Below are 27,014 nucleotides of genomic sequence, written 5' to 3'. Positions count from 1 at the left end.
TATATTTTTAAAAAATCTACTGCTATGTTATTGGTCAGGCTTCCAGTCACCAGTAAGCTATAAGCAGTTAAGTTTTGGGGGAGTCAAAAGTTAAACACAGATTTTTTCGCTGGCTGTCTCTCTGTCACATAAATAAAAGTTAAACACAGATTTTCAACTGCTGGGGAGGTCAGTCAGCGCCAACGCCCATGCTGTTCAGGGTTAATTGTATTATAGATAATTATTAGCTATGTCATACTACAGTTAACTATAAACCGCACTCTCTATGAAGTACTGCCCCTTTGGACCATTTCTTAATCACTTAAGGATAATTATGAAGAGCTCAGAACTCTCTGGAAAAACACCCAACTCACTGAACCTCTTCTCTCTGCAATGCTTTAAGTTTTCAAGGTTGGCTTGGGTACGTTATATTAGGAGCACTTGGCCTCAAAGGATGAACTTAGTGTGCTACATAAATTATTAATCCCACCAAAGTACTTCAGGATGAAATAATAATGCCTTATCCACCCAGAGAGTTTTACTATTAAATGTGTTTGCAGGGGCGCCTGGGTAGCGCAGTCGTTAAGCGTCTGCCTTCGGCTCAGGGCGTGATCCCGGCGTTCCGGGATCGAGTCCCACATCAGGCTCCTCGGCTGGGAGCCTGCTTCTTCCACTCCCCCTGCTTGTGTTCCCTCTCTCGCTGGCTGTCTCTCTGTCACATAAATAAAATAAAATCTTTAAAAAAAATAAATAAATGTGTTTGCATGTCAATCATCTCATTTCACTTCCACAATGGCCCCAAGAGACATATAGGCCAGGTCCTCACATCCCCCTTCTTTCAAAGCAAAAACACACTCAGAGGAAGGGAAGGGCCCCAAGGCCCTGGCTACCACAGGGCAAAGAGTGGTGCCCTTGTGATTCTTCTACATCATTGCAATTTGGATTCGAAATCATTTCTTCATCGATTTTATTTACCTTATTTATATCCCACCTTATTCCCAAAAAACTGAAGCGTCTCATTTTTCCTTCTTGTAAGAAATCAGGAAAATCTTGATTTTCCAACAAGAATACAGTTACACGCAGGAAAGATGGACTACCACACTATGCCCTTGTGATGATGGTGGACTAGAAAGTTGCCAAAAGTGTACGGCTTCATTTCCAAGTGGTCAAGAGACAGAGAAATAGAAAAGGGGTCAGATTATTCCCGAACAAAGGGTTTAGATCAGAAATCTTCCTCTTTTAAATTCTCTATCATTAAATACATATTTCAACAGAAATGAATTAAGACCGAAATGGGTTGTCTGAAGAGGGGTGATGCCATAATAAAAACAGCTGGTAATGAGGAAGCCCTGTTTCATGCATTACAACGCGTTTCCTGTGATCACCTGAAAGCAGATCACAGCTCAGGGAGAAGGAAAAAGATGGTGCCAGCAGTTGGAGTGACTGTTACCCACTTACGGGTAACATAACGTCATAATGTCACATTGCAGAAAGAGATGATCCTAGGCAAAAACTGGTCAACTTGAGAGAGACAGGAAAGCAACTAGAGGCAGTCCAAAAACATGGGGTCACCTAGTGGGAAAAGCCACCCTGTCTGCACCCAAAATGTAAGATAAAAGGTAGAAGATGTTCTGAAAAGCAAAGGCCCACAAAGACTCCTCAATTAAGAGGGCTCAGCTGTATACACAGATCAGATTATAGGGCTTCCTTCCCACCCACAGCCATGCCTTCAAGATAACCCTAAGTAGAAAGAGAGACACAGGTACAAGAAAGCAAACATATGAAGTAGTCTGGAGGATCAAGACCAGGACAAAACTCTGGATGTAGCTATTAACACATGGAACTCCCAAAAGCATGGAACAGAATTTGGAGGGACTTGTATTGCCGAAGAAAAATGAGCCTAAAATAAAATCAATGACTGTCAAACTTCAGGTCTCTAAACTTCCACAAGCAGAAAGCAAGCTATGATATCTGTGCAGCCCCCAACCTCCAGGTTAGACATCTCCCCAAGGCCCCAGGCAGATATGTCCATGGAGGACAAAGGACAAGGACAAGCCTCCCAGGGGCAGGGCAAGGAGTCCTGAAGGACAATAGCCAGAAGTTCTTCCTACCACACTCCCAGAGCAGAAGTGAGTGAATCAGACACAGGCCATAGTGGGACCAGGATGGATCATGACAAGACCTTGCCATTATCACATCAGAACAGACAAAGCATTAACCTTGTCCAAGCCAAAAAACACCCCCAAATCACTCAACCAAAGCCCAAATTCTGTAACAGGTTCTTTCTAGTACTTACCTCAAAGCCCCATGGTTCCCCATGGTGTGTGGTCCCACCTGCTCCATCATAGGTGCAAGGTGAGTTCCGGGTGGCCTTTGATTACCAGTCACTGACAGGCACTTTTTTTTTTAAGTTTTTATTTATTTATTTGAGATAGAGAGCGCGTGCACGCGCAAAAGAGCACAAGCTCCAGGGAGGAGCAGAGGGAAAGGGAGAAGCAGGCTCCCCACTGAGCAGGGAGCCTGACACGGGGCTTGACCCTAGGACCCAGAGATCACAACCTGAGCCAAAAGCAGACACTTAACCGACTAAGCCACCCATGATGCCCCATGACAGACATTTTCATAATATCTGCCCACAGGGTGTCACTCTTGCTCTGGACTAAGGACTAATGTTTATCTTCCATTCCCTCCCTTTCAAAATGGAAGGTTGTTTTAATTGCACTTGTCCCAGCTCAGCTCCACTACTGTGCAGTGTAAGCAGCAGATATGCTGTGTGTTAGTTCAGTCACCAAAACTCATGAGTCACATCTGGACTTAATTGTCTCCCTGGGAGAGTGTATAATGGTTACAAAAGTAGGATGTGCATGGGTATTTTCGTGGCCAAGGAGGATACTGAGACAAAAATGACTGTCCACCAAACAGCTGCCAACCAGGGACTATACTTGCGAATCTCACACTTTCATTTAGGTGGGGCCATGTGACCAGATGTACTCCCCATCTGCCAGCTGGACAAAAGGAAGTTCAGGTTAGGGTAGCAAATGGCAGAACCAGAACTACGGAGCCAGACCCAATCATGCAGAGGAGAGCTGATCACTGATGAGGAACATCAATAGTGGGCTGTTACTTTAAAGAGTAGTCCATTTTCTGTGCAAAGTCCCAACATTTGGGAGATGCTGAAATTACCTTAAATAATCCAAAAATTGGGGGCTAGAGGCACAAAGTAAAACCATGAATTGAACTCTCAGAAACAAGCCCTCAACTTGTATTAGAACCACAAAGGTCTAAACCCTAATGGTAAGATGTCCTGAAAAGCAAACCAGTCCTCCCAGGAACCACACCCTCATCTAAGGTTGGCCTTAGAATTAAGATGGCTCCTTTAAGACCGAAGAACCTTAGAGATAACAAGTTAAAGCTCTCCAAAAATGATACAATCATCCTAGGTCTCAAATTATCCCTCAAAATAACTCTGCAAATACAATGTCTAGCACACACAAAGAAATAAGAAACTACACGTAAGAAACAGAAGATATCACAGAAAAAAAAAAAAACCCAAAATAAAAAACAGATCCACAAAGACATGAGAAGTTAGAATCACCTAATATAGACTATTAAAAAAACTACACCTGCAAAGGACACAAAACAAACAACACAAAACAAACAACCCCTTTAAAAATGGGCAAAAGACATGAATAGACATTTCTCTAAAGAAAATATACCAATGGACAATAAGTACATACAGAGATGTTCAACATTACTAATCATAAGGGAAATGCTAATCCAAGCGATAATGAGTATCACTTCATACCCATTAGGATGGCTAGTATCAAAGAGACAGAAATTAGCAAGTGCTGATGAGGATGTAGAGAAACTGGGTTCCTTGTGCACTGCTGATGGAAAAGTAAAATGGTGCTGCTACTGTAAACAACACCATGGTGGTTCCTCGAAAAATTAAACATAAAATTACCATATCATCCAGCATTTCCACTTCTGGGTATATCTCAAAAGATTTAAAAACAGGGTCTCGAAGAGACATTTGTATACCCATATTTATAGCACCATTATTTCAAAATGGCTAAAGCATGGAAGCAACCCAAGTGTCTACTGACAGATGAATGAATAAGAAAATTGTGGTATACACATAAATGGAATATTATTCAGAATTTAAAAAGGAAGAAATTCTAACATATGCTATGACATGTATGAACCTTAATGACATTATACTAAGTGAAATAAGCCAGTCACAAAAAGACAAATATTATATGATTCTACTTATATGAAGTACTCAGTCAAAACCACAGGGACAGAGCATAGAAAGGTGGGTGCCAAGGGCTAGGGGAGGAGAGAATGGAGGGTTAGTGTTTAATAGGAATAGAATTTCAGTTTTAGAAGAAGAAAAGAGCTACAGAGATAGATGGTGGTGATGGCTGCACAAGATTATGAATATATATAATACCACTGCACTAAACTCTACACTTAAAAATGGTTAAGATGTTAAATTTTGTTATGCATATTTTACTACAATTAAAAAATTGGAAAAAACGAACAAGCAAAAAACATGACACTTACTATGGCCAAAAACATAAATGAGAGCTAAGAAGCTTTAAAAAGTAACATAGTTCTAGATTTGTTAGAGAAAATCTAGAACTAAAAAGTAAAAAATCCTGAATGGGTTTTTAAGCAGAGTAGGTGCTACTGAAGGGAGAACTGATGAACTGGAAACTAGGTCAGAAGAAAATACTCAAACTAAAGCATGGAGAGATCAAAATCTGCGAACACAAAAGAGGGGGCATGAGAATATATTGTGAAAAATCTAATACACATTTAGAGTCCTAGCAGGAAAGAAAAGAGAAGATGAGGCAGAAACAATTATCTGAAGATAATGACAGTGAATTCTCTCGACTTACAAAAGACCTCATACCACAGATACAAGAAACCAACATATCATAGGTAGGGATACATGGAACTCAGTGAAACTACAGAAACCTAAGGTAAGAAAACCCTAAAGAAGCAATAGGAAATGCACAGATTACCTCCAGAGGCACAGCAGTTATAATGACTACTGACATCTGAACAGAAAAACAAAAGCAAGACACTGTGGAAAGATAAATCCAACATGCTGAAAGAAAATAATGCCAACATGAAATTCAATATTCAGGGATTAGTCTTTTAAGAATAAAGGTGAGAAGGTGATGTCAGTGAAAATAGCAAAATAAGTACTTCCCAAAATCCTCTTTTCCATAAAAGCAATGAAAAAATAGCAAAAATTGTCAGATTCAACTTTGTCAGAAATCTGGGAATTTAACCAAAGGCTTACAGCAATCTGGGGAGCATTTGTTAAATGATAACGGTTGAATCTCCATAAGAACAGCACATTTATAGTGTTTTAACTTTCCCTATTCTCATTTTCCCCCAATGCCACCTCAGTTCCATAGTTGTCTTAAAAACCAACAGCTTGCAATGATAGTGAAAACCAGCAGTCTGGCAGTCACAGAAAGGGACAAAACAGGATTAGAACACTTTCAAAGCCTTATTCCCAGAAAACTGTCATTATTTGACATGGCTAATAAGTTCCACTTGCAAGGATGTCTTTATTTGACCTCAATCAGAGTTAAGACCAGTGTGAAAAGCATTATCCTCAGAAGTGTATGTTAAAAAATTAGAATCAATTGTTTCATTTTGTAACTACCTGAGACAGTAGACAACAGGTGAGGCAAATAATACATTAACCCAAAGTTTAATAGGGAAAGATGGAAAATGAGAGGTCTATAGGGAATTTGAAGAACTCCAACATATTCCTGGAAATCTAGAAAGTCACATGTATATGTAGAGCTATGCACATACTCAAGGTTGTGTGAATGCCCAGGAAACATCTGAGACAGCTGTAAGCACACACACTGGGCTGACTTTGAGGATCTGTACAAGTGGGAAGTAAAAGACTCAGGCAGAGCTGTAAACTGCCTGATTAAATGCTGAAGCATACCCCAATATACATACAGAGCTCCTCAGGAAAGTCTAGGAGACTTACTGATTCCTGGCATTTAAGGAAATCTCTGTCCAATCCTTAGCTGATCACAAATGAGTGGAAGTACATGTCATAGAATACAGACTTTGCAGAGTTAGTTCAAGAAAGTCATTAAACAAAACAACAAAAACTACTACAACAAGCAGAAGCACAAAAATCCCAGGGGAGAAAGGAGAATCAAATTTTCAGAGTTGCTACATGTATTATTTAAAATGTTTAGTTTTTGACAAATCATTATGAGACATACAAGACAGAGAAACAGAAAGAGACAAAGAGAGACAGAGAAAGAGAGAAGCACAGGGAAAAAGGAATCAATAGAAACTGCCCCTAAGGAAGCCCTAATGTTAGACTTACAAGAGAAAGACTATATATAACCTATTTTAAATATGTTCAAAGAACTAAAGGAAACCACATCTAAAAGATTAAGTATGACAGTGGTGTCTCATCAAGTAGAGACTACTGATAAAGAGATAGAATATAAAAAGGAGTTTAAAAAGGAGCTATACAAATTCCGGAACTAAAAAGTATAGTTACTAAAATGACAAATTCACTGGAAATATTAAACAGCATATTTGAGCAGCCAAGAACAAACTGGAGATCCTGAAGATAGGTCAATTGAAATTTCCCAGTCTGAGGAACAGAAAGTAAAAAGTAGGAAGAAAAATGAACAGAGCAGGTATTGAGCCCAATCTCTCTCCCCTATTATACAACCCATTGTATAAAGTGAATAAAGTCTTCCTTACAAAAAGGAGAAAAGAACAGAGCCTCAGAGATCTGTGAGACACCATCAAGCATACCAACATATATACAATGAAAGTTTAAGAAGGAGAAAAAAGAAAGGGGTACAAGTTTCAGGAGGAAAAAAAGAGAGAGATGGGGATATATTTGAAGAGATAATAGCTAAAAACTTACCAGATTTGGGGGGGAAAAAAAACATTACACATCCAAGAAACTCGACTCTAAGGATAAACTCCAAGATAACCATACCTAGACACATCATAACAAGCTATTGGAACACATAGACAAAGAGAGAATCTTGAGAGCAGCAAGAAAAGCAACTCATCATTTGAAAGAAATCCTCAATGAAAATAATAGCTGATTTCTCACTAGAAACCATGGCAATTAAGGTTGTCGGGTGACATATTCAAAATTATAAAAGACAGAGACTGTCAAACAAGAATTCTACATCCAGCAAAATTACCCTTCAAAAACAGAGGAGAAATTAAGACATCTTCAGACAACAAAAACTGACAGAATAAGTTTCTAGAAAACCTGCCTATAAGAAATACTAAATGGATTCCAGGCTAACATTACAGGAATGCTAGACAGTACCTCAAATCCAGGCGAAGAAATAAAGATCACCAGTAAAGGTAAATACTTAAGTAAATAGAACAGACAGCATAAATGTAGTATTTGCAAGTTTTTTCTCCTGTCTTAAATAAAAGATAACTACACAAGGCAATAATTATAAATCTGTGTTGAGGTGCACAGAATGTATAAAGATGTACCTTGTATGATAACACAAATACAGCACAAAGAGGGGGAGGAATGGAGATATTCAGAAGCAAAGTTTTGATGTACCATTGATATTAAATCAGTATGAATCCAAACTAAAATGTTACAAGTTGTTAATAGTAAGAAGCCCCATGTAACCCCGAAGAAAATAACTAACAAAAAATAGCAAAATAAATAACAAATCAAAAATGCACACTAAAAATATCTAGTAGTAATGAAGGACAGAAAACAAGAGACATAACATACAGGAGAAAAAAGGCAAAATGGCAGAATAAATACCACCTTACCAGAACTGTATTAAATGTAAATGGATTAAACATTCCAATTTAAAGGCAGAAATTGTGTTGATGGGTTTTTTTAAGTTTTTATTTGAATTGCAGTTAGTTAACATATAGTGTAACATTAGTTTCAGGTGTACAATGTAGTGATTCAACAATTCCATACAACACCCGGATTCATCACAAGTGCCCTCCTTAATCCCCGTCACCTATTTCTCCCAACCCCCCACCCCTCTCCCTCTGGTCACCATCAGTCATTCTGTATAGTTAAGAATCCGTTTCTTGGTTTGCCTCTTTTTTTTTTTGTCCCTTTGCTCATCTGTTTTATTACATTCCACATATGAGTGAAATCATATAGTATTTGTCTTTCCTGACTATTTCACTTAGCATAATACTCTCTAGCTCCATCCATATTGTTGCAAATGCAGGATGTCATTCTTTTTTTTAATTTATGTTTCTTTTTTTTAAGATTTTATTTATTTATTTGAGAGAGAGAGGGAGAGAAAGCACAAGCAGGGGGAGGAGTAGAGGGAAAAGCAGGCTCCCCACTGAGCAGGGAGCCTGATGCAGAGCTCAATCTCAGGACCCTGAGACCATGACCTGAGCCAAAGGCAGAAGCTTAACCAACTGGGCCACCCAGGTTCCCCAATATCATTCTTTTTTATGGCTGAGTAATATTCCATTTTGTATATATATCACATCTTCTTTATCCATTCATCAGTTGATAGACACTTGGGATGTTTTCATACTTTGGCTATTATGCTGCTTAAAACAAAAACATGATCCAGTTATACATATGCAGTATACAGGAGACACTCTTAAATTCAAAGACAAAAACAAGTTAAAACTGAAAAGATGAAAACATATATATCATCTAAACAATAACCAAAAGAGAGCTGGAGTCACTATACTAACATTAGACAAGATGGTCTTTAAGACAAAAATTGTTACTAGAGACAAAGGACATTTTATAATGACAAAAGGGTCAATTCATCAAGAAGTATAACAATTATATATACATACATAGACATAGACATAGACATAGACATAGACATAGACATAGACATAGACATACTGAGCCCCAGAATGTATACAACAAAAAACTAATAGAAACCAAAGGAGAATTAGATAATTCACAATAATAGTTGGAGACTTCAATATCCCATTTTCAATACAGGATGGAACAACAAGGCAGAAGATGAGCAAGGAAAGGGAAGACTTTAACAGCACTATAAAACAATTAGATCTAACTGATATCTATAGGGCACTCCATTCAAAAACCAGAAAACACATTATTTTAAAGTACACATGGAACATTATCTAGGACAGATCAGATGTTTAATCACATCAAAATTCAAAAGAATTGAAATCTGTATAAGTATGTTGTCTGATAGCAAGGAAACGAAATTAGAAGCCAACAGTAAACTTAAGAAATTCACAAATTTGTGGAAATTAAATAACATACTTCTAAATAAGCAAGGAATAAAAGAAGAAATCACAAGGGAAATGGGAAATACATTGAGTTGACTGAAAATTAAAACACAACATATCAAAACTTATGAGAGGCAGTAAAAGCAATGATTAGAGGAATGTATAGCCATGAACACCTATCTTTAAAAGGAAGAACTATCTCAAATCAATAACCGAACCTTCCACTTTAAGGAATTAGAAAGAGCAATCTAAACCCAAAGCGAACAGAAGAAAGGAAAAAACAAAGATTAGAACAAAAAGAAATGAAATAGAAAATACAAAGCAATGGAGAAAAAACAATGAAACCAAAAGATGATTCTTTGAAAAGATCAATGAAACTGACAAATCTTTATCTGAACTAAGAAAAAGAAAGAGAATACTTAAATTAATAAAAATCAGAAATGACATAAGGTGGTATCTTAGTGTGGTTTTGATTTGAATTTCCCTGTACCACCTTACGCCAGTTAGAATGGTAAAATTTGACAAGGCAAGAAACAACAATTGTTGGAGAGGATGTGGAGAAAGGGGATCCCTCCTACATTGTTGGTGGGAATGCAAATTGGTACAGCCACTCTGGAAAACAGTGTGGAGGTCCCTTAAAAAGTTAAAAATTGAGCTACCCTATGATCCAGCCATTGCACTACTGGGTATTTAGCCCAAAGATACAGACGTAGTGAAGAGAAGGGCCACATGCACCCCAATGTTCATAGCAGCTCTGTCCACAATAGCTAAATTGTGGAAGGAGCCGAGATGCCCTTCAACAGATGACTGGATTAAGAAGTTGTGGTCCATATATACAATGGAATATTAGCTATCAGAAAGAACGAGTTCTCAGCATTTGCTGCAACATGGACGGCACTGGAGGAGATAATGCTAAGTGAAATAAGTCAAGCAGAGAAAGACAATTATCATATGGTTTCTCTCATCTATGGAACATAAGAACTAGGAAGATCAGTAGGAGAAGAAAGGGATAAAGAAAGGGGGGGTAATCAGAGGGGGGAGTGAAGCATGAGAGACTATGGACTCTGAGAAACAAACTGAGGGCTTCAGAAGGGAGGGGGTGGGGGAATGGGATAGACTGGTGATGGGTAGTAAGGAGGGCATGTATTGCATGGTGCACTGGGTGTTATATGCAACCAATGAATCATCGAACTTTACATCAAAAACCAGGGATGTACTGTATGGTGACTAACGTAATATAATAAAAAAATATCAAAAAATCAGAAATGAAACTACCAACCTTACAGAAATAAAACTGGATTATAGAGAAATATTTTGAATAATTATTTGCTATCAACTTAGATAACCTAGGTGAAATGGACAAATTCCTAGAAAGACATGAACTATCAAAACTGATTCAACAAGAAACAGAAAATCTGAGTAGATCTAAACAAGCAAAGACATTGAGTTAGTAGTTGGAAACTTCCCATAAGGAAAAGTACAGGACCAGATGGTTCCACTACTGAATTCTACCAAACATTTAAGAAGAATTAACCCCAATCCCTCACAGACCCTTCCAAAAAATAGAAAAGTACATTTCTCAATTCATTCTATAAGGCCAGTATTACCCTGATATCAAAACCAAAGATATCACAAGAGGGGGGAAAAAACATAGACCAATATGCCATAAGAATACAAATGCCTTCTTTGGAAAAATGTCTAGTCATGTCTTCTACCCATTTTTTAATTAGATTATTTAATTTTGGGGTGTTGAGTTTTATGAGCTCTTCACATATTTTGGATACTAACCCTTTATCAGATATATCATTTGCAAATATCTTCTCCCATTCCATAGGCTGCTTTTTAGTTTTGTTGACTGTCTCCTTCTCTGTGCAGAAGCTTTTTATTTTGCTGTAGTCCCAACCATTTATTTTTGCTTTTGTTTCCCTTGCTTTAAGAGACATACCTAGAAAGAAGTTGTTATAGCCAATTTAAGAGACATTACTGCTTGTGCTCTTTTCCAGGATTTTTATGGTTTCAGGTCTCACATTTAGATCTTTGACCCATCTTGAATTTATTTTTGGGTTTAGTGTAAGAAAGTGGTCCAGTTTCATTCCTTTGCCTGTTGTTGTCCAGTTTTCCCAACACCACTTGTTGAAGAAACTTTTTCCCATTGAATATTCTTTCCTGCTTTGTCAAAGATCAATTGACCATATAATCGTGGGTTCATTTCTGGGTTTTCTGTTGTATTCCACTGATCTATGTACATGTCTATTTTTGTGTCAATACCATACTATTTTGATTAGTACAGCTTTGTAATATAACTTGAAGTATGGAATTGTGATGCCTCCAGCTTTGCTTTTCTTTTTCAAGGTTGCTTTGGCTACTCAGGGTCTTCTGTGGCTCTATATAAATTTTAGGACTGTTTGTTCTAGCTCCGTAAAAATGCATGGGTATTTTGATAGGGATTACATTAAATGTGTAAACTGCTTCGAGTAAAGAAGACACACAGTCAACAGACACATGAAAAAATGATCAACATCACTCATCATAAGGGAAATGCAAATCAAAACTACAATGAGATATCACCTCACACCTGTCAGAATGAGTAAAATCAACAATACAAGAAACAACAGGTGTTGGCAAGATGTGGAGAAAGGGGAACCCTCTTGCACTGTTGATGTGAACTCAAACACGCAGCCACTGTGGAAAACAGTATGATGGAGGGAACTCAAAAAGTTAAAAATAGAACTACCCTATATTCCAGCAACAGCACTAGTAGGTATTTACCCAAAGAATAAAAAAATACTAATTCAAAGGGATACATGCACCCCAATGTTTATAGCAGCATTATCTACAACAGACAAATTATGGAAACAGCTGAAGTGGCCACTGACTGATGATGCATACAGAAGATGTGGCATATATACAATGGAATATTACTCAGCCATAAAAAAGAATGAAATCTTGCCATTTGCAATGACACAGATGGAGCTGAAGAGTATAATACTAAGCAAAATAAGTCAGAGAAAAACAAATACCATATGACTTCACTCATGTGGAATTTAAGAAACAAAAACAAATGAGCAAAGGGACAAAAAGAGAGAGAGAGAGAGAGAGAGGCAAACCAAGAAACAGACTCTTAACTATAGAGACCAAACTGATGGTAACCAGAGGGAGGTGGGTGGGTGGGTGATGGAGATTAGGAGTGCACTTGTGGTGATGACTACCAGGTGAGGTATGGAAGTACTGAATCACCACACAGTACACCTGAAACTAATATTATACTATATGTTAGGTAACTAGAATTTAAGTAAAAACTTTTTAAAAGAATACAAATGCAAAAATCCTCAACAAAATACTAACAAACTGAATCCAGCAATATATAAAAAGGATTATCCACCATAACCAACTAGAATTTATCCAAGAAATGCAAGGTTGGTTCAACATACAAATATCAATTGGTGTAATGCATAACATTGAGAAAATGACAGACAAAAAAACACATGATCATCTCAACAGAAGCAGAAAAAGCATCTGAAAATACCACTCTTTTATGATTAAAACACTTAATAGAATAAAAATAGAAGGGAATCTCCCCAAACAAAGGACATCTCAAAAACCCACAGCTGACAACATACTTAATGGTGAAATACTGAAAGCTTTCCCCCTAAGATCAGGAACAAGATTAGGATGTTCACCCTTGCCAGAACAATGCAACACTGTACTAGAGATTATAACCAAGGCAATTACAAAAGAATCAGAAATAAAAGACATCCAGATTAGAAAGGAAGAAGTAAACTTATCTATATATGCAGATTATATAATCTCATATATAGAAATTCCTCAGGAATCCACTAAAAAGCTATTATAGCTAATAAATTCCATACTCATGAGCTGGAAGACTTATACTGTTAAGATGGCAATACTCTCAAACTGATCTACACATTCAATGCAATCCCTATGAAAATTCTAGCTGTCTTTCATGCAGAAATTGACAAGCTAATACTAAAAATCATACGGAAATGCAAGGGACCAGGAATAGCTAACACAACGGAAGAACAAAGTTGGAGGATTCACACTTCCCAATTTCAAGACTTACAATTCAACAATAAGACAAACATTCCAATAAAAAAAAATAGTCAAAGGATTTGAATAGACAGTTCTCCAAAGAAGACAGGCAAACAGCCAGTAAGCACACAAAAAGGTGACCAACAGCATCAGTTATTAAGGAAATGCTAATCAATACGACAATGAGATACCACTTCACACCCACAAGGATGGCTATAATCAAAAAACTGGAAAATGACAAGTGTTGGTGAAGGTATGAAGAAATTGGGACCCTCATACATTGCTGGTGAGCGTGTAAAAAGGTGCAACATCTTTGCAAAACAGTCTGGCAGTTACTCAAAAAGTTAAACATACAGTTATTATATGACCCAGCAATTCCATTCCTAAGTATATACACAAAGGAACTGAAAATATGTATGTATGCAATAACTTACATGTGCCTTTTCATAGCACATTATTCATAATAGCCAAAAAAGTAGAAACAACCCAAATGTCTACCTACTGATGAATGGAGAACTAAACTGTGATATATCCATACAATGTGATACCATTTAGCCATAAAAATGAAGTAATGATACACAATAGAACATAAATGAATCTTGAAAATATTATACTAAGTAAAAGAAGCCAGACATGAAAGGCCACATATTTACGATTCCATTTATATGAAAAGTCCCTAATAGGCAAATCCTTAGAGACAGAGAGTAGATTAATGATTGCCAGGGACTGGGACAGGGAGGAATGGGGAGTTATTGTTAATAGGTATGAGGTTTCTTTTTAAGGTGACGAAAATGTTCTGGAATTAAGTGGCAATAATGGTTGGACAACCTTGTAAATACACCAAGACCCAATGAATCAGAAACTTTATAAGGGTGAAGTTCATGGCATTCAAATTATATCCCCCCCTAAAAAATTAAGTAAATTTAAAGAATTTTTAAAATAAAAGTGAAATCAAAGTAGTTTTAGAAAGAAAACTACTAATAGCTGATCCGCAATAAAGAAATTTCTACAGAAGGCTCGCTCTTCAGGCAGAAGGGAAACGACCCCAGGATGAAGGTCAGAAATGTCAGAGAGCAATGAAAAGCAAAAAATGAACAAAGTTGTGAATAAATGTAAATGAACACTGATGGTACATTAAATAACAACACTGTTGGGGTGCCTGGGTGGCACAGCAGTTAAGCATCTGCCTTTGGCTCAGGGCGTGATCCCGGTGTTCTGGGATCGAGCCCCACATCAGGCTCCTCCGCTAGGAGCCTGCTTCTTCCTCTCCCACTCCCCCTGCTTGTGTTCCCTCTCTCGCTGGCTGTCTCTATCTCTGTCGAATGAATAAATAAAATCTTAAAAAATAAATAACAACACTGTTAATATTAATATTTCATTGAGTTTAAAAAGAGCTTATAGAATTAAAATACACGATAATAAGCACATATAAATCTGGAGAGGGTGAATGGAGTTCAAGTGCTCTATGACACTATGATCTCTGCATGGTCCAGAAGGCAGGTATAACTGCATTATCTGGATAAGTTAATAACACATTATCTAATTTACATGATAACCATGAAAAGAAAGAAAAATAAAATGTAACCTCCAACACAGTGAAGAGAATAGAAAAGTAGAATGATTTTTAAAAATCATAATATTGTTTTAAAATAAGAAAAGAGAGAAAAATAAACACAGAACATGTGGGACAAGAGAAATAAATAAGAGTATAGACTTAAATAGATTACTAATTATATTCAACATAAATGAGTTGAATGTTCTAGTTAAAAGACAAAAATTGTCAGACTAGATGAAAAACAATCTAACTGCTTATTTTGCAAGATACATACCTAAAGTTTAAGAAAATAGTATGGTTGAAAGTAAAATGATAAAAAAACAAAGATATCATGCAAATATGAGCCTAATGCAATCTGTTTTGGCTATTTTCGCATTGGCATATGATACTATAGGCAAAGATTCATTACTAGAGATAAAGAAAACCACTGTTAATAACTAAACTCTCAGTTCTTCAGGAAGACATAACAACTTTATATTTGCATGCCCCTACTAACACGGACTCAAAGCATATACATAAAAATTGACAGAACTTCAAAGAGAAATAAGATAAATCCATAATCATAATGAAACTGGGTAATTATCTTAGTAATGAATATAACCACCAGACAAAAAAATACTAAGAAAACAGAAGAAGTGAATAGTATATTATAAGTTAACTGAATGGAATGTATAGAACATTGAACCTAATTCTTTTCAAGCACACAGCAATGTGTGAGAAAACTTATAGTCCATATTCTGGGCCATAAAACACATCAGCAAATTTCAAAGAATTAAAATCATAAAGAGCAAGATTTGGGGGCAATGCAATTGTGCTGAAAAAGAATAAGAAAATATGCATATGTTTGGAAAATTTTAAATATTCCTCAAAATGACCTATAAATTAAAAAAATCATACTGGAAATTAGAAAATATAACTGCCTTAGTCTCCATGGGCTGCTGTACCAAAATACCATAGACTGAGGGGCTTACACAATGAATATTTATTTCTCACAGTTCTGGGGGCTGGGAAGTCTGAGATCGTAATGCCAGAATGGGAGAGCTCTGGTCAGGGGCCTCTTCCCAGCTTGTGGATAGCTGTCTTCCTGCTATATCCTCACATGGCAAGGAGAAAGAGAAAAAGAGCAAGTTCTCTGGTCTCTTCTAATAAGGTACTAATCCCATCACACTCATGACCTCATCTAAACCTAATTATCTCCCAAAAGCTCCATCTCTAATACCATCATATTGGGGGCTAGGGCTTCAACATATGAATTTGAGAGGGATACAATTCAGTGTATAGTATACACCAAACAATAAGGAAAATACCTTAAATCAAATTCTGTATGATGCAACTGAAGCATCATTTTATAAGGAAATGCATCACCTTAAATACACATATTAGTAGGCGAAAAAATTAATAAACCAAGTATTCATCCCAAATTGGAGAGAAAACAGCTATGGAAAAGGAAAATTATGGGCCAATTTCACTCAGGGACATGGATGCAAAAATCCCAAGCAAAACATTAGTCAGCGAAATCTAATCAATATATTCTAAGAATAAGCTAATATGAACATGTTATGTTTATACAGTGGTTATCTGTGGGTGACAGAATTAAATATTTTTATTTTGTTTTTGATACTAATCTTTATTTTATAAATTTTCTAAGTAAACACTCATTTTATGAATCAGGAAAAATATTTTTGTGAAATATTTTTAAATTAATAATTTTCTGCTGATCTCTCTCTCATACTTATGAAGTCAACTAGCTCATAAATGGCAAGAAGAAAAGAGCAAGAGGTAGCTCGAAAAGCCATTGTGTCTCAGTGTCTCTATTCAGTTGAGAACAAAGAAAGGGTGGATAGGAGTAGAAATGGATTTACAGAGATAGGGATGTGATAAGAGCAATTCGTAGGCTTTTTGCCCAGGCACTAAGGGAGCGATCTCATACACAAATGTGTCTATAAATAGAATCCATACTGCACTTTAATGAATAATTTAAAAGCACTTTGCAAACAAGGTTAAGAAAACAGGAACCTAAATGCTCAAAAATCAATAGTTCTGTCCCATCCCAACCTGGTAAGTTACACAAACAGATGTTCGAGCTTTAAATCATTTTTTAGGAACACTGGAAGCTGGGGGACGCCTGGTTGGCTCAGTCAGTTAAACATCCTACTCTTGGTTTTGGCTCAGGTCGTGATCTCAGGGTTGTAGCATTGAGTCCTGCATTAGGCTCCATACTCAGCACTGAGTCTACATGAGATTCTCTCCCTCTCCCTCTTACCCTCCCCCAACTTGCACTCTCTCTCTCTAAAATAGAGTAAATAAATAAAATCTTAAAAAAAAAAAAAACATCGGAAGCTGGATGGTTAAGTATCAAAAGGTTTAAAAACATCTACAAGCTCTGACTTAAAAATTCTGCCTTTAGAAACGTATCCTTCATAAATTATCAGTGATACACATAATGATTTTGGTATAGGTTACTGATTATTGATCAAAGCATTATTTATGATGATAAATATTTCAAAGCAGCATAAATGTCCAGCTATAGGGAAGAGGTTCAATCAATTGGGACACCCACTGGAATAGTATGCAAACATTTAAAATCATGTTTTAAGGGACGCCTGGGTGGCTCAGCCGTTAAGTGTCTGCCTTTGGCTCAGGTCATGATCCCAGGGTCCTGGGATCGAGCCCCACATGGAGGGGGGGGTGAGCAGCCTGCTTCTCCCTCTCCTTCTGCCTGCTGCTCCCTCTACCTGTGCTCTCTCTCTGTCAAATAAATAAAATCTTAAAATAAAATAAAACAAAATCATATTTTAAAAGACTATGATAGGACACAAGAAATTCTCATCATGTAGTACAGAGAAAGAAAGCTGTTCATAAAACATATGGAATGAATACCAACTTAGGATATGCATATTGTACCACATATAAAGGTAGAAAAACACAATGGCTATTCTTGTGTGGTAAGATTATGAATGTTTGTTTCATCCTTTATACTTCCTGTTTGCTTCAATTTTTCTACACAAAACATTTTTATCACTTTAAAAATAGGAAAAATTTTTTCAAAAAATAATTTTAAAAACTGATTATCTCAACTAGATTCAAGTATCCTTCATCAATCCAAATATACTTCTAGTGAGGGTAAATGGGAGGTCAGTAAAGAACTGATACATTAGTTTTCTATACCTGTATAATAAACTATCACAAACTGAGCAACTTAAAATTTACATTTATTACCTCACGGTTTCTGTGAGTTAAGAATCTGAGCAGGCTTACCTAGGTTCCCTGCCTAGGGTTTCACAAGGCTGCAATCATGGTGTTGGCCAGGCTATGTTCTCATTAGAAGGCTCAAATGGGGAAGAATTCACTTCCAAGCTCCCTTGGGTTATTGGAAGAGGTTGTTTCCTTGCTGTAGGACTGAGGGCTCCTGCTTCTTACTGGCTATCCCTGAAGGCCACCCTCAGCTTCTAGAGGTCACCTGAAGTTCTTGCCATGTGGGCTTCCCCAACATAGCTGCTTACTCAAGCCAGCAAAGAGAGTCTCTAAATGAGTTTCTAGCACAAACGAATTTTATATAATGTAACAAAATCAAGGAAGTGACATCCCATTACTTTTGCCACATTCTACTGGTTAGAAGCAAGTCCTACTTCAATAGGAAAGGATTATTCAAAGGCATGAATCATGGGGATCATGGTGGGGCCATCTTCATACACTCTGTCCACTATATCTAGTCTCCCAGGGCAGAGCCCAGGCAAAGGAGGGAAACGTGCTTAGATCTGAAGGCTCTTCTGATCAACTAACTACCCATAAACAAAACTGAACCCTGCTCTCTGTACACAGCTGGGGCAGAATGGTACTGTAAGAAGTGAAGGGAGGGTTCACCATGAGTCAGAGTTAACACAGAGAATTTAAGCAGGGAGGTGGGAACTGTGCCAGCCTTGAAGGATAGTTAAGACTTACATCACTGGAAAGGAATAAGAAAGGGAGGCTTTTCCTCTATAATAAGGAGAGGTAGAGAGACAGGAATTCCCAAGGTGGGTTCTGAAGAGAGTAAGCAGGATGGTTTGTTCACAACAAATATAAACCAACATATTGTTAGTTTCACATTCCAGTCGGTCCCCTGATGACCAACACACCTGCAGACCTTGCACACTTGTAAACCTTCAAACAAGACCTAGAGAAGGACACAGTTGAGTTTTGCAGTACTGACATCAATTAACCTCCATAGTTTGGTGAATGTTACTAATATTTGTCCTTCTGGGACATGGATGACTCCACCTCCCCACTCCATTTGAAACTAAGTATGACCAGGATGACTCCTCCTGGCCAATGAAATGTGAGAAGAATGGAAATGCAACCATTCTAAAGTGATAACTGCTGGTGTAAGAATCTCCATGTTCTAAAAGCGTCAGGATCCAGAATATTTAAGAATCAATTTTGCTAAACTTCCAAGGAACAAAAATCCCTCCCTTTCAGAAACTACTACAGGGAAGATGAAGCATCACCACAATACCAAATCTGAATAAGGGCAATATAAGAAAAGATTACTATTGATCAATACTTCTCACGAAAATATATGCCAAAATCGTAAATGAAATATTACCATACTGGATCCAATAATAATTTTTATTTTTTTTAAGATTTTATTTATTTATTTGACAGAGAGAGAGACAGCCAGCGAGAGAGGGAAGACAGGCAGGGGGAGTGGGAGAGGAAGAAGCAGGCTCCCAGCGGAGGAGCCCGATGTGGGGCTCAATCCCAGAATGCCGGGATCACGCCCTGAGCCGAAGGCAGACGCTTAACGACTGAGCCACCCAGTCGCCCCATCCAATAATAAATTTTAAAATAGTCTGTCATAACAAAGTAGTTTATCCCAAGAAATCAATGATGGCTTAAAATTAAAAGATTAAAATATTTCATCTCAGTCGCAATTTATTTATTTTCTTTTTCTTTTATGTTATTTAAAGATTTTATTTATTTATTTGACAGAGAGAGAGCACAAGCAGGGGTGAGGCAGGCAGAGAGAATGGGAGGAGCAGGCTCCCTGGAGCTGGATACGGGCCAATCCCAAGACCGGGGGATCATGACCTGAGCCTAAGGCAGACGCTTAACCACCTGAGCCACCCAGGTGCCCCATCAGTCACAATTTAAAGAAGAAAAAACATAAAACCATCTAAGTAGGTAAAGGAAGTCATTTGTTAACATTCAAAATCTATTGTTTTTTTTTAATCTTTTATCAAACTATTAGCAGACGAGACCATCCTTAAACTAATAAAAGGAACCTACCAAAAAATAATAGCAAACTTCATATTTAAGGCTCTAAAAGTATTGCCTTGAAAGTGTAAAACAGTATTAGCACAGCTTTATCAAAACTTTTTTTTTAAAGATTTTATTTATTTATTTGACAGAGAGAGAGAGCCAGCCAGAGAGGGAACACAAGCAGGGGGAGTGGGAGAGGAAGAAGCAGGCTCCTAGCAGAGCAGGGAGCCCGATGCAGGGCTCGATCCCAGGACCCTGGGATCAGGCCCTGAGCCGATGGCAGATGCTTAACAACTGAACCACCCAGGCGCCCCCTTATCAAAATTTCTATGCAACTTTGTCTAGTGTCCAAACAGTGGAAATAAATAAATAAACAAAAAATAAATAAAAGACTTAAAGGCTAGGAAGGAGGAAATGAAATTATCATTTTTTACTGGAGAAATCAGAAACAGATCCACGTATTTGTAAAATTTTGTATGTTTCAAAGGAAGCACTGCAGATCATTGGGGTAAGGATGGTATTCAATAAATAGTACTGATACAATTGGTTATGCATTTGGAAAAGTTCTAAAGTTATATCTCTACCTCACACCTCACACAAAAATAAGTTTCAAGTAGAATATAAAAAGCAAATATTCAATTTTTTAAAAATGAGGCTATCCTATGACCTTGGGGTAACAAAGAATTTCTTAAATATGGCTCAATAACCACAAACTATAAGGAAAAGATTGATAAATTTGCATCAAAATTAAACATCTGTTCATCAAAACAGCATTTTCAAAAGCATAAAAAAAATAGGGCACAAATAGAATCCAGAATATACAAAGGACTTCTAAAAAGCTATAAAAAAGGACAACCCAGGTAACCAATGGGCAAACAATACACGAATACAATTTATAGAAGAGGAAACCCAAGTGGCCACTAAATGGATAAAAAATCCTCACACTTACTAGTAATCAAGAAAATGCAAATTAAACAGTGAGATATTTCATACCTAAGTTGACTAATAACAATTAAAACATCTGAAGATACAAGGAATTAGAGAGGTTACGAAGAAACAAACCTTTGGAAAATACTTTGACAACAGCTCCGAGGCTGGAATTGGCCCATCCTATGACCCCCACAATCCCACTTGCACATGTAAACCTAAGTGCCCAGCACAGAGGAAAGGTGGGCCAGCAGGAAGTGGCAGTAAGCAAGGGTAGAGACTAAACAGACCGCTAGGAGAAAGACTTCAGGTGGGAGTTAGGCCAGGTAAGAGTATCAAATGCCAGCCTTGCCAGAAGAAGAAACTAAGGATCAGAACTGTGCTTACCTGGGGCAACCTCCTCCCAACAGCAGCTACATCATTTTGTGTTCTACTGCCTATCTGATCATTTTATTTCCTCTTTAAACTTTGCCAGCTAAAACTTTCTAGAGCAGTCCCAACTTGTCTCCGGTTCCCGTGGCTGCTCTAACAAACGTCCACAAATTTAGTGGCTTAAAACAACAGAAATTAATTACCTTTCAATTCTAGAGGTCAGAAGTCAGACATGAGGTCTTACTGGGCTAGAATCAAGGTGTAGGCAGGGCTGTGTTCCCTTCAAGAGGCTCTGGGTGAGTATCCATTTTCCCACCTTTTCCTGCTTCTAGAGCCCACCCACATTCCTTGGCTTGTAACCCCTACCATCTTCTAAGCCAGCAATGACAGGTACCTTTCCTCATTTCACATCACACTAACACTAGCTCTTTTGCCACCCTCTTCCATATTTAAAGACCCTTGTGATGAGTTTGGGCCCACCTGGGGAAATCCAGAATAATAACCTTGTTTTAAAATCAGCTGTTCAGCAGCTTTCATTCCATCTACTACCTTAAATTCTCTTTGCCATGGAACATAACATATTCATAGGTTCTGGGGATTAGGATGTGGACAGCTTTGGGAGGCCATTATTCTGCCTGCCACAGCACCTCCAGTTGACTCTCCCCCACACCTGTGAGTTCCAACACTTTCACGATGCCCTCCACACCTTCACAACCACACACTCTGTTCTCCAGTTACATCAACCTTCTAGTCTTTTCGTAATCAATTTTACACCCATCCGTGCTCAATTACAATTACAATTCACCCTTTAGGTTTCAGCCCAAGGCCACCTCCTCTCTGAAGCCTTCCCTGATTCCCAGCCTAAATGAATTACCCCACTTCAACACACCAACCCAACTTTCTGTATATCCCAATTGCAGCACTTAGTGTGGCCCCCTGTAACCATCAGTTTACATGTCCTTTTGTCAGTCCAAAATGCAGTCCTTCCATGATAACTACTCTGTCCCTGTGAGTTTTCAAATCACAGCACAGGGCTAGGGAAAGAGTGGACACTCAGAGAGTATTTCTGAAGCTTGGAGGATGCAGAAAGAAACTGCCCTGGGTTTCCCTCAACAAAACAGGTTATTCTTTCACAGAGTAACCTGAGTTAAATGTACAGCTGATGGAGCCAAAGAATTAGTTCAGGTGCTCACAGCAAAAACACCTTAACAAGTCACTGCTTAGTTTGATGGACAATTTACAATCATGTGGAAGAATCTCTGTACCCATTATCTCTTATTGTTAACCCATGGGGCAATTCTAAAGGAACAGACAAAATTAACCTCAAGAGAATAAAGAATTTATCTAAAATGACTTACAAATTACAGAAAAGAGAGTAGATGTTGCTCCAACATGGCCAGAATGCCTGGCAACTGACAACTGCCCAACAGCCCCACCACATACGCAGAGGGTTCTAGTCCCTCTCTGGGAAAGCTGGAAAGCACCACATGAGTGTGAGGGGTGCTACAACTGATCTTGTGTAGGGAAAAACAAATTACCTCTATGTACAAATATATGTATATATTACAATAAAGGGTACATTTTTAAGAGGGTGGTTGTTAAGGAAACAGGATCTCATTTAATTTCAATGGTTCGTTACTTGATGTCCATACTCCAGCAACAAAATTCCCACATGCTGAGAAGACGACTAAGTAAGGGAAAGGAAATGTTGAGTCGACACAATTATCCACTTGAAAAAAAGAGACAACATGACTTGAGTTTTTAAAACGTATGCTTCCATTCAGACTCAATAAAACTTCCCTGTTCAACTGTTCTACTTTTCTTTAAACGTGTAAATTTTGAAAATGATTTTATTTTTTTTATTTAAATTGAGTTAGTCAACACATAGTACATCATTAGTTACAGATGTAGTGTTCAACAATTCATCAGACGCGTATAACACCCAGTGCTCATCACCTCACGTGAACATACTCCAAAAAACCCTCTCACACTGGAAAGGAAATTTAAGACGAAGAAACTGAAATACGTGACATGTGTTCAGCACCATGGACAGTGAGCACACAAACTGCCTGTAGGAGTCCCTGCTACTAGCGCTTAGAGCTTAGAGATATTCAGGCTGCCCCCAAATCTACAATATTCATTGTAATGTTTAAGTTGGGACTGATTCCAATACATTAGAAGGTATTTTTCTTTGTTATGGCCCAAAGGACCAGCCTTCACCAAAGGGATGTACAATTCCCATCTAACCAGATCTGTTTCAGTGATCACTTTTACAGTAAAGCCCAGAGGTTTCTGTGAAAATAGGAATGACTTTGCCATTGACACATGGCAACCAGTCCAGGAACTGGCTACACCTCCAGGAATGAAACTGTTCATACTGAAACACAACATCCAGCCTTGAATGGCTAAATTGTTTCAAGGACCCCACAACACAGCATGCTCTCAGCCTCCCTCCAACAACTGGAAAAAAAGATAACTTCCTTTTAAACATCTGGCAAAATGAACCCATGTGCTGAAATTTTCACATAATTACCTAAAAAATATAGCCACAAAGTTGTATATTTTCTCCAACCCTGAGTATTAACAAAGATATCTGGAAAAGTGATATTTTGAGGTCCAGTATCACCACTGTTCAGTGCTACCTATAACAACACCAGTCACAAAGCCCTGAATTCTACACAGGATGCCCAATCTTTTCAGTTTTAAAGACCTCTTCCTCCTTTTACCATCAAAGTTTTTTCAAAACTTATAATAATCAGTAACTAAGAAAATAATGAAGTCATGTCAGTTCTAAAACACTTGCAATGAACTTGCGCCGTATGGACAACAGCATCTACATACAAGTGAAAAATAATAGTGCTCACAACAGCAGTGCTCAAAAACATCAGTCGGTCGGTGGGTGCACTTGCGTCTGAAGACCCCTTGGCTACTGACCGATCTCCAAGTCTGAAAACACCACCCACAACTACTCCAGCTCCTCTGATGTGAGGATCAGCGAGGTCTTTTTGGTACCTGCCCGCCATCCCTTCAGAGTGCCACTGTTTTGCAAACACTTAGACCAAAATGGGCGTCTCTGAGACATTTTAAGATGATGTGTTGTTCTCGTGCATGGAGGGGCCGGGACTCAGTTCTCTTCGGTAGGGACGCACCCTTGCACACTCCCTTTGATCCCAACATCTAAGCCAAGTTCAAAACACACACAAGGGGCAACACTTCACCCCTGAACGCAAGTTAAACTCCGGAAGGACCGGTGAGGGCCTGTGCCGCAGGAACAGCTTGCCGTGGACGGTCTGCGTATCACCCCGCCTAGTCTCTAGAGGTCTCCGGTCAAAGCCCTGCTGCCCTACTATTCCTTGTGGTGAGTCACACGCCGTAAATGCCCATCAGCGACAGAGTGCTGTCAGCTCACACGCAGAACCAAAGAGGCTCAGAAGTCCGCGCTGCCGTGAAGAGAGGTAGGAAGAAGAGAACGAAACCGGAGCCACTTCCAGACCAGACTTTTTGCTGACTTTCGAATTTGGCAAGCAAGCAATATACTTCAGAACAGGAAGAAACAGCAAAAAGAAAAACCAGGCGCTTTCCCCAGGCAGTACTCGCAGAGCAGGACCCTCGCGGGGGCGGTGGACAGGGGCGTGCACCTGCGCTCGGCCCTGCTCCGGCCACCGCGGCTGCGGACCAGCGCACACGCGGAGGGAGGGCCGGGACTTCGCCGCCCCCGCCCTGCGCCCGCGCCCCTGCGCCCCTGCGCCCCTGCGCCGCGGAGGCGCGCCTGCCCGCGACCCCAAGCCGCCACACCGAAGACGCTTCCCGAAGTCCAGAGCAGCGCGGCGGCAGGTGTTTGCCGACCCGCACGACCCACCTAAACTCCGCTCCCGGAAGCACCGTTCCTGCCTCTAACTTCGGGAGGTGGGGGGCGGGGGGCGAGGGCGGCCGCGGCCGGGGGTCCGCGCCCGGCTCGCCTGGCCCGCGAGTCCGCACGGCCCGGGGGCGGACGGCGGCGGAGGGCGGCCGAGGCCGTGGGCGCCCCCCGGGGCGGCGGGGCGGACGCGCGGACCCCCGGCCCCGGCCCTGCGACCCCGCCCCGCAGCCGCAGCCGCGGGTCAACTTCGTGGGGCCCGGGCGGGTCTCTCGGGCCCTCCCGCTCGGCGGGCGCAAGACGAGACCTGCGCCCCCAGCCCTGGAACCCCGCCGGCAAAGTTAGCGGCCGCCCCCCGGCCCCGGCCCGGACCCTCGCTCGGGCCCCCGGCCGCGTCCCCCATCCCTGCCCCCCGACCCCCGACCCCGAGGCCCGGCCCTGACCCCCGGCTCGACCCCTGGACCCGGGCCAGGACCCCCGCCCCCGGCCCCGCCCGCGACCACTCACCTGTCCGCGGAGGAGGGCGTGCCCGCCGGCTGGCCGGGCCGGAGCCCGGGGTGGGGCCGGGACCGGGGTGGGGGGGAGCGGGTGACGACGGGGCGATCGAGGCGGCGACGGAGCCTGAGGCGACCGAGTCTGAGGCGACTGAGGCGGCTGTAGCTGCTCCTCGCGCTCCAGCCGAGGCGCTGCGCGCGGCGCGGGCCCGCCCCCTCTGCGCTGCTGACCAATCCCGCGCCGCCCGCCGCCTCTGGCCCCGCCCCCCGCCCAAGCGCTTGGCCTCGCGAAAGCGGGCGCGGCGGGCCAATCAAATGGAGGAAGGGCGACGGCTGGGGCCAATCGGAGCCCGGGAAGCTCTCTGGAAAGAAACCAATTAGCGTCGCGGGGCCGAGGTGGTGGTGAGGCGGGAGCAATGGTGATGGGGGCGCGACAGAAATTAGGGCGGGGCCCTGGCCGTGCGAGTCACTGGTCATGGGCGGGGCCGCAAGCTTGTCACTGGGCAGGGGCGGTGCCAGACTTGAGGCAGAGCCCGGGGTGGGGCGGGGCCATAAATGAAAGGGGCAGGGTCTCAGGCGACACAAGTGGGCGTGTCCCAGAACTGGGGCGAGGCCACAATTGGGGCAAAGCAAGCGGCGGGCTAGTAGCCGGGGGCGTGGCCTGGGGCCTCCGCGGTTGTAGGAGGCGAGGCAGGGCCAAGATGGGGCGGGGAGGGGATGTGTCACCGGCTGGAGGCTTGGCCTAGGGCGGTTCCTGGGCGTGGCAGAGGCCAGCTCTGGGGAGGGGCGGGGATACGGGGGGGAAGGGCAGGTTTCTGGAGCGTCGGGGGCGTGGCCTGGACTGGGACTGTGAAGATGGAGGCGGGGCAAAGATGAGGGTGGGAAGGCGGGTCCCTGGAGGGGAAAAGGGTGGGGCGTTAGCCTGGGCGCGTCCCAGGGCCAGGGGAGGGCGGGGAGGGGAGAGGGAAGGGGAGGAGCGGTAACTTCCCGTGGGCGTGACCTGGGGCGGGGACCGGTCACTAAGCGGGGAGTGGCCTAGTTGGTCTTGCGCGTGGGACGGGCCCTGTGGACCTGGACCTGGACCCTCCGCACCCGGCGCCCTCCCCCTCCTTTCCTTTCAGGTCTCGGAGCCGCTGGGCTGGGGTCCTGTAGCAGTCAGGATAGCGGGCACTCTCCTGGCCCGCGGGGCCTCATCCTGAGACCCCGCCCCTCTCGGGCCGCCGGCCTTGTCCGGGTCGCCCCGCCCCGGGCGAGCCTGCCCAGCACCTGCCCTGGCTCCTCAGTAGTTGCCCCG

At 41.0% G+C, this 27,014-nt stretch overlaps 1 protein-coding gene across 9 annotated transcripts in view; it reads right to left on the bottom strand.

Annotated features, from left to right (window-relative positions):
- Nucleotides 1–25,892, bottom strand: part of PCBP3 (poly(rC) binding protein 3) — a 269,593-nt gene extending 243,701 nt beyond the window's left edge. For 3 of the 9 annotated variants that reach the window (XM_045776982.2, XM_045776981.2, XM_045776983.2), the window contains exon 1: nt 25,734–25,892. The gene's annotated coding sequence lies outside the window, so the exon portion shown is untranslated. The remainder of the gene's footprint in view (nt 1–25,733) is intronic. The other 6 variants (XM_045776978.2, XM_045776988.2, XM_045776979.2 and 3 more) reach the window with 2 other exon arrangements.
- Between the last annotated feature and the right edge of the window lie 1,122 nt (nt 25,893–27,014).

This window comes from Ursus americanus, chromosome 4 (assembly GCF_024610735.1).
Source record: "Ursus americanus isolate L20-20 chromosome 4, mUrsAme1.1.p, whole genome shotgun sequence".
NCBI classification, from domain to species: Eukaryota; Metazoa; Chordata; class Mammalia; order Carnivora; family Ursidae; genus Ursus; species Ursus americanus.
Note: the sequence above shows the minus strand (reverse complement) of the source record. Positions and strands in the feature narration are given on the sequence as shown.